The sequence below is a fragment of the Dipodomys ordii genome, unplaced genomic scaffold, assembly GCF_000151885.1.
Source record: "Dipodomys ordii isolate 6190 unplaced genomic scaffold, Dord_2.0 Scaffold272, whole genome shotgun sequence".
NCBI lineage: Eukaryota > Metazoa > Chordata > Mammalia > Rodentia > Heteromyidae > Dipodomys > Dipodomys ordii.
This window is the reverse complement of record NW_012267488.1, coordinates 293,169-302,465: the sequence shown is the minus strand read 5'-3', so window position 1 is coordinate 302,465 and position 9,297 is coordinate 293,169.

Sequence of the window (9,297 nt, the reverse complement as noted above, 5' to 3'; positions counted from 1 at the left end):
ATCGCAGCATTATTCACCATAGCTAAGATACGGAACCAACCCAGATGCCCCTCAGTATATGAATGGATCAAGAAAATGTGATTATATATGCCTCCATCAGAAAGAATGACACTGCCCCATTTGTTAGCAAACAGAAAGACTTGGAAAAATCATACTAAATGAATTAAGCCAGGCCCAAAGAAACATAGGTCCTATGTTTTCCCTTATTTGCAATAACTAATATAGATCTAGGACAAGCAGGAAAGGTCAAAAGCTATGTACACATGACCATATAAGATGATGCTATCTGATATGAACCCCATGTTAGAGACACAAGAGGTTTTATCTTTGTCGTTGTAGTTTTTTAAAAATATACTATGTGATTTTTTGTTTTTTTCTTTGTATGTTCTTCCCCCATGGCATAACCCCTGTTTTCACTGTATTTGATTCTGGTGCCATGCATCTTGTGTGTGTGTGTGTATATATATGTGTGTGTGTGTGTGTGTGTGTGTGTGTGTGTGTGTGTGTGTGTGTATTTAATTTGGGGAAGGAAAGGAAATAAAATACTGGAACAAGGATACAGGTTAACTCATTGAAACAATGAGATGAACAGGACACTATGTTGAAACTGAAAGTGAAATGTACAAAGCATTATGTTGAAAGCAAACTTTGCAACTTGGGTGGGGGAGGGAAGAGTTGGGGAGGTAGGGAGGGTAAGGATGGTTGGGGTGAAACAATGGAGGGTGTAACAATGCTCGATAGTCAATGTACTCATTACCTTATTCATGTAACTGTAACTCTTCTGTACTGTATCTTTACATTAATATATATATTAAAAAAGAAATGTATTTGGTTTTATATCCTTATTCTTTCTGAGCTCCTCCCCAAACTCTAGAGCTCTGGATTATTCACTGATATAGAAGACCCTTTCTTTTGCATTTATCTGCCCAATTCCCTGTTTTGACAAGTGGTCAAATAGATGACATGATGGTGCCAGTATGAGGCTTGGTGTCTGGTTAAGGACCTAGATCTTCCACTTCCTAGTTTTATTACTGGAATAAGTTGCTTCTGTGAATTTAAGGCTTTTTAATAAATTTCAAAAAGTGAGTGACTGATACCTGTTTCTTGAGCAGTATGAAATGTCTTGAGGCAAGAAGGCTGTGAAGTACATCTGCAATCTGTTAGGTCTACCAGAGATCCTATTCCCACTACATCCTCAGTTGTTTAATTCCTCCTGTGGGTGGCAACTTGGACTGACTGGGTCACATTAATTGGTATTGAGATCACTAAATATTTTCAAGGAAAGCGCATTTTCTAACAGCTTCTCAGTCTACATGAATATCTAATTGGTGTATCATTGAGCAGTTATTATTATTATTAATAGTAGTAGTAGTAGTAATAGCAGTATTATTATTAGTATTGCTGTGCTCGAGATGCAACACAGGGACTCCACATGCTAGGGAGCTACTCTATACTGAACTATGACCTGAGACCCTTTCCTTTTTTACAGTATAAAATGCTATGTCTCTGCCTAGATCATCCGTCGGTTCTCAGCATGTACCATTAAAATTCAAACCCGAAGCCTATAATAGTATAGGTTGGCCTTGTCTGGGTCTGCTAGTCCCCTTTTTATAATTCCACACAAGCCATCTTGACCTCCTTTCTGCATCTTAAGGCTCTTAATATTAATCTTGCATTGAGCTTTTGAACTTGCTATTGTTTCTTCTTGGAAGTCTTTTTCCTTATATCTTCCTATTCTTGGCTTCATCTTCAACTTTCAGATTCAAAATCACTCCCTTAAAAGAGGCCTTCTTTTATTTAGTTAATGCCCTTGTCTACTTCACCCTAGTAGCCTCCTTCCCTGCCATCTACATGATCATTTGTAATCTTATAAATACCACTCTGTTACTATCAGAAATATATGTATTATCTTTCCCCTCTAACCACACCATCCACGTCATTAGACTAAAGAATAGATTTTAGTTTGAGACTTTTATTTAGAAGCTGACTCAGGAGGGAATGATGTCAGTAAAGAAAGATAGGTACTGAATATGGGCAAGCATCATAGCCAAATTAAAAGCCAGGCATAAGAACATAGGAATCAATTCTTAAAGAAGATATGGAGAAGCAAGATGAGTATGTCATCCAAAACATGCAGGTAACAGGTGAGCCTCTGATATGATAACTCCTTCATTTTCCTTATAGACATTCTAAATATTTCAAGGTTCATATTGTAGAAAGAAAGTAGAATCCTCTGACTCCATGTCCTTCTTGCCCATCCCCTTCCTAGGAGAGCAAAGAGAAGTAGCTCTGGGGCCTGGATTACTCTCCCTCAAATTCTTTTTTTTTTAAATTTTTATTTTTTATTGTGAAAATACTGTACAGAGGAGTTACAATTACATGGGCAAGATAACGAGTACATTTCTTATCAAGCATTGTTGCTTCCTTTTTGTTTTCCATCCCTTCCCATACTCCCCCCACCTTCCCCCACCCGATCCTCCCCCCCACCAAAGTTGTAAAGTTCGTTTTTCAACATAACGACTTGTATATCTCATTGTTGCAATGGGTCCACCTGTACCCCTAGTTAAAGGATTTGTTTTTATGGCTAGATTGATTCCAGTGATCTTGGCACAACAGTGTGTGCTGACAGGTTTTCTAGAGGACTGAATGCCTGAGATGAGCCAGGCATCAACCACATATAGCAGTAAAAAGATATTTCTGACAAAGCTAACAGTAAGTGTATAACAAAGAGGCCAGACAAGGCAAGGACCATACAGAAATAAGTACTGCACATTATTTGGAGTTGCTGTGGCTAATGGACAATGGGAATGACCCAAGGACTGAGCTTTTCCACATTATAGAGCATCTCATTTGCTGTCCTGAGGAACTTAAGCAAAGTTCAATTATTCAGAGCTGTGTGAGGAAACCAGAAGGATTATGGAATAGCTCGAATTTTTAAATGAAAAATAAATACAGAAGAATTTTTGAGTAAATTATGCCTTCAGTCTTACTGATAAAATGATTAAACTATTAGTTGAGAGCTTTAGCTATAGCAATGCAGAGGAGGCAAAAGAGAACGCACCACTTTAATTGTCCCAATGTGTGTGGAATCTCTAAGGACCACGTATCATGTATAGAGTCAATAGAGGGATAATTTCCATAGCCAGATATATGGGAAAAACAATCAGTTTTGTATCATTACTTGTACATCCTTATGGTGAATCTTCATTGCATATCATTACATGATCAAGGAAAGAAAATAAACAAGAGATCACCATTTTCCTCTATGCATGAAAGTGAGCTTGGAAACAGTGGAAGAAAGGGCAAAGCAATTCAATAGTGATACTCACTAGACACTATGTTGGAAAAGAACTATACAACAGGGAATAGGGAGGGGAAAAACTGGGAGAGAATGAGGGCAGGGGTGACATTGTTCAAAAGGAAATGTACTCATTACCTGACATGTAACTGAAACCCCTGTGTACATCACCTTTCCAATAAAATTTTTATTTATTTATTTTATTTTTTCTTTAAGATGCCATTTTATTTTATTTTATTTTTATTGTGAAAATACCGTACAGAGGGGTTACAATTGCATGAGCAAGTCCAATGAAATTTTTAAAAAGTTTGCTTGAAACAAATATGGACAGGACAATATCATTTATCAGAAGGCAAATGATACATAGAATGAGACACAAGAGACCTCTGAGGACAACTCTTGTAAAGAGCTTGACAGTGTAAAGAAAGCTGCTCACATCATTTCATGCCAACACCTACATACTCTTGGACTCTTGCAAAATACTGACAAATGTCCTCAATGATTCTCAGTAAAAAACAGCAGGAAATGCACAGTTACAGGTGTTACAAGAAAATCCTAGTAACTTGCATGTGTTCAGAGTTTTATTGTGGGATTTTCTATAACAGGATCAAAGGCTATAGTGACAGAAAATAAGATTATAAGAAAAAAAACCTTTAAGTCAAGCCAACAGTCGATGCCAGTTTGTTGAAATTTTCCTGCCAAGAAAATACCATACCATGAATTATTAATTTAACTACTTTTTGGTTTATTTACTTACTCATTTTATCCTCATTTGTACCAGTTTAATTTCATAAATATGAAAACAGATACTGTACTGCAGTAGATAAGAACCCTTCAACTTCTGAACAAAAGTTACTGGACACCAGATTTTTTTTTCACAAATCATAGATGGCCAGTAAACCATAAAGTATATAACCAATAGCAAATATTAATTTCTTGTGAAGTAACATTGTTATAGTTCTAAACATATCAGATAATCATAACAGCTCACAGTCTTAAAGATTTCTATAAGTTTAACTCAGAGGCTTAATCTATGAGATGTGTGCAAATGAGATTTATCCAAGATTCCCCAATGTTTCAACATTAAAAAACCTAGCCAAGGTGTGGTGACTAAGGCCTGTAATTCTAGCTACATAGGAGCCTGAAACCTGAGGCTGTACATTCAAAGCTAGCCAATGTAGAAAAATCTGTCTTATCTCCAATTACCACCAAAAAGACAAAGTATCAGTGTGGCTAAAGTTGAAGAGTACAGCCTTGACAGAAAAAGCTATAGCAATGTCCAGTCCCTGAATTCAAGCCCAGTACCAGCACAAGATTAATTAAATAATTAACATATTAATGGAGCAAACAAAATTGAAAAGACTTTGCAGAGGTGGAAATCCAGTCATCCAAAATAATAATAATAAAGCAGTAAACATACCCACACATCTTTAAATTTTATAACAATGAAAAAAAGAGAATATGAAGATACTAGAAGGAAATGGAAAACACCATAATGTAATAAAAGGAACTTAAAAATCTCTACAACCAACATCAAAATAGTAAAAGACAAAGTTTCTCTTTGAAATTTTGATAAAGGTACAAAGCAAAGACTCTATGTTTATTACATTTCCTAAGTAAATGACTTTTGTTGGTAGTGGGGCTTGAACTCTGTGCCTGGGTGCTATCCTGCTCTTCAGATCAAGGCTAGTGCTCTACCACTTGAGCCACAGCTCCACTTCTGGTTTTCTGGTAGTTTATTTTATGTGAGAGTCTCACAGACTTTCCTTCCCGGGCTGGCTTTGAACCACAATCCTCATATTTCAGCCTCCTGAGTAGCTAGGATTATAAGCATGAGCCATTCACACCCAGAAGTAAATGACTTTTGATAAGTAGTTCTTTTGATAGTTTGATAAGTATGTCAAGTATCACTCCCAGGATGAATAAATCTTATCTATCAATAAAAATTAAAATTATAATTTTCAGAAAGTGAATATAAGCTACAAAAGATTAGTATATGACAGCAGGCACAGGTAGCTCTTGGCTGTAATTCTGGCTACATGGGAAGCTGAGAATAAGATGGGCACAATGTGAGGATAAATTTGTGAAAGAAGTGTGTGAGATCACTGCTCAAACCAAGTAGGGGAGCACAGCAATGGAGGGACAAAGGGTGACCAAACGAAGCAGTGATACTCACTAGACACTATGTTGAAAATTAACTATATAACTTGTGGAGAAAGGGATTGGGATGAAAAACTGGGAGAGAACTAGGGAAAAGGTGATGCTGTTAAAAATGTACTTATTACCTGGGTTATGTAACTATAACCCTCCTGTACATCACCTTTATAATAACAAAAAAATACTTCCCAACCACTTATTAAGAAAATTTTCTTAAAATTTTGCAGAAAAAAGTTTGTTAAGACAAAACCCAGTACAATTCATAAAAATGTCCAGACTCTACAATATAATATTCAATATGTCTAAGATACATTAAATTTACTGATGTGAAGAAAAAAATATAAATTACAGTCATAAAACAAAACCCAATACAGATGGTTAAAGTTCTTATGGGCTAACATCACTTATACACCTACATTTCATGGAATATATATACTTATTCCAGCTCTTCAGTTCTACATAGTCCTGGACTTAAAGGAAGTTTTTATCAGCATTCCTCTTGTGCCAGTGAGCCCATTTTCACTTTTAAATGGACAGATCCTGAAGCAGGAGTCTTCCATCAACTGACTTGGACTAGATTGCACCAAGACTTCAAAAATTCTCCTACTCTGATGAAGCATTGAATCAGGATTTGACAGGGTTCTGGTGGAGCCACCCAGAATGCACCCTGCTTCAGTACGGGATGAGCTGCTCCTGGCCACTGAGGTGAAAGCCCAATGCCAGGCCACCACTGCGGACCTCTCCTGGACACCTCCAGAACCTTGGGTATTGTGTTTCTGTCAAGAAAACTCAGTTCTGGGTAACAACTGCAACATATCTGGGATACATCCTTCAATAAGGCAAAGGGGCCCTGTCAAATAGCTGTATTAAAGCTAGCATGAGAATTCTGGTGCTGAAGAGTGAGTCAGATATGTGATTTCCTGGGGGCTGTAGGAAATTGCTGTTTGTGGATTCAAACTTTTGCAGAAATTGCTAGGCCCCTATATTCAAGCACAGGGGAAAATCAAGCCTTAGCCTGGACAGACATTGAGTAGAAAGGTTTTGAGCAACTTAAAGAGGCTCTCATTTCAGCCCCCACCTAGGCTCTGCCAGATATCATTAAGTCTTTCCACCTGTTCATCCATGAGGCAAAAGGAGTGGCAAAAGGGGTCTTAACCCAGACTTTATGACCTTAGTACAGGCTAGTAGCCTATATATAAAAAACGAGAGAATCTGTGGTCTCAGGATGGCCCACTCATCTTTGAGCCATAACCTACATGGCCATGCTGGTAAAAGAGATTGATAAATTGACTATGGGGTTGAAACTCTAAATCATTGTGCCACATGCAGTAGTGACTCTGATTTCTAGAACACCAGAGTGTAGCTGCCAAATGCTAAGATTACTCAGTATCAGGCCCTGCTGCCAGACCATCCTTATATGCACTTTAGCAAAACCCAGGCAATAAATTCAGCTATTCTACCAGATGACGACTCCACTGTACCTTTATATGACTGATCAGATGTAATGGACTGATTCAGCTGGCTCTCCCCAATTTAGCTGGTCCACTGACTGAACCAGAAGTTGTGCTCTTTACCAATGGCAGTAACTTTGTGAAGGAGAAGGTGAGATATGCAGGAGCTGCATTTGTGATGATAGATCAAGCCACTGGGCTCAAGTATTACCCTATGAGATTTCTACTCAATGAGCTGAGTAAATTGCATTTACCAAGGCCCTCTGGTGGGCAAAGGTTAAAACTGTGACTATCTACACAGACAGTAGATATGCCTTTGCCACAGACCATGTCCACATAGCCATATATAAAGAAAGAGGATTATTCACCTCTGCAGGAAAAAAAGACATCAAAAACAGTGAAGAAATCTTGGCTCCATTGGAAGCAATTTGGCTACCAAAAGCCATCACTCTAGTACATTTCCTGGGGAATAAAAAAGGAAATTCGTTGGTAGCCAATCGAAATCACACAGCTTAGGCTGCTGCTTGGAAAGTGGCTTTAAAATCAGTTGGGCCTCTAAATAGTCTATTGACAATTCCTGATCCCAGCCTTCCATCCAAGCCTGTATACAGAAAAAGAACAGCGGGCCGAGACATACAATGGAAAGAAAACTCTGATGTATGGTGGATCTTGCCAGATGATAGAATTTTTCCCCCTGAATTTCTGGGCAGGACTTTAACTAACCAAGTGCACCAAGCAACATACTTACAGATAACTGAGACTGTGAGACCTCTAAAAGGGCATTTCTTTATTCTTAAATTAGGTCAAATAGTGGAAATAATAACCTCACAGTGCCACACCTGTAATCAGGTAAATACAAAACAAGAGAAAAAGCCACCCCCAGGAGTAAAAGCCCGAGAAAGCTTACCAGGGGAATATTGGGAAATATACTTCACTGAGGGCTGTCTTGTGATACAGATACCTCCTAGTGTTTATTGATATGTTCTCAGGGTGAGACAGGAAACAGCTGTGGCTATAATTAAGAAATTATTGCATCAAATTGTACCCTGAGTCAGCTTGCCCTTAACCTTAGGTTCTGATAATGGTCCTGCCTCAATAGCAACAATTTCGCACCAAGTAGGAAAAGTCTTAAATATTAATTGGAAAACATCATTGCGCTTACCATCTTCAGAGTTCAGAACAGGTTGAAAGCATGAATGGGGTTCTTTTTTTTTAATTGTGAAAATGTACAGAGGAGTTACAATCACATGGGCAAGATAATGAGTACATTTCTTATCAAGCATTGTTGCCTCCTCCTTTGTTTCCGCTACCTATCCCTTCCCATCTCTCTCCTCCCCACCCCCCATATCCCCCTCACCAATTTGTAAAGTTAGTTTTTCGACATAACGACTTGTACATCTCATTGTTGCAATGGATCAACCTGTATCCCTATTTAAACGATTTGTTTTTCCCCTTCCCCTCCACAAATTATACCAACATCAAATACAGTGAAAGCAGGGGTTATATCGTGGGGAAGGGACATACAAAGCAACAAAGAACTCATCTTATAAATATGTTAGAGGGCTGGGAAGGTGGCTCAGTGGTAGAGTGCTTGCCTTGCATGCATGAGGCCCTGGGTTCTATAAATATGTTAGAAACAATTGCATGAAGAAAAAAACATTTAAATACTACATTTAAATACTTATCTTGGGGTTCATTTCACCTAACATCAACTCATCTGAGCTTTTCTGCTTGTCTCAGACATATACTAGATATTGCAAATAAGGGAAATCATGGGACCTATGTTTCTTTGGGACTGGCTTACTTCACTTAATATAATGTTTCCCAAGTCTTTCCATTTCCTAACAAATGGGGCAATGTCATTTTTTTCTGAGGGAGGCATAGAATTCCATTGTGTAGATATACCACATTTTCTAGATCCATTCATCTACTGAGGGGCATCTGGGTTGGTTCCATATCTTAACTATAGTAAATAATGCTGCAATAAACATAGTCGTGCTGGTGGCTTTAGTATGGTCTTACTTGTGATCATTTGGGTAAATGCCCAAAAGTGGGATTGCTGGGTCATAGGGGAGCTCTGTGTGGAGTCTTATGCGGAACCTCCATACTACTTTCCAAAGTGGTTGAACAAGTTTACACTCTCACCAACAATGAAGTAGGGTTCCCTTATGTCCACATCCCCTCCAGCATCTGTTGTTATTAGAGTTCTTAATTATAGCCATTCTAACTGGGGTGAGGTGGTATCTCAATGTTGTTGTGATTTGCATTTCTTTTATGGCTAAGGAGGTTGAGCATTTCTTCATATGTCTATTGGCCATCCTTCTTTCCTCTTCAGAGAAGTTTCTCTTTAAGTCTTTAGCCCACTTATTTATTGGGCAGTTGTTTCTTTGA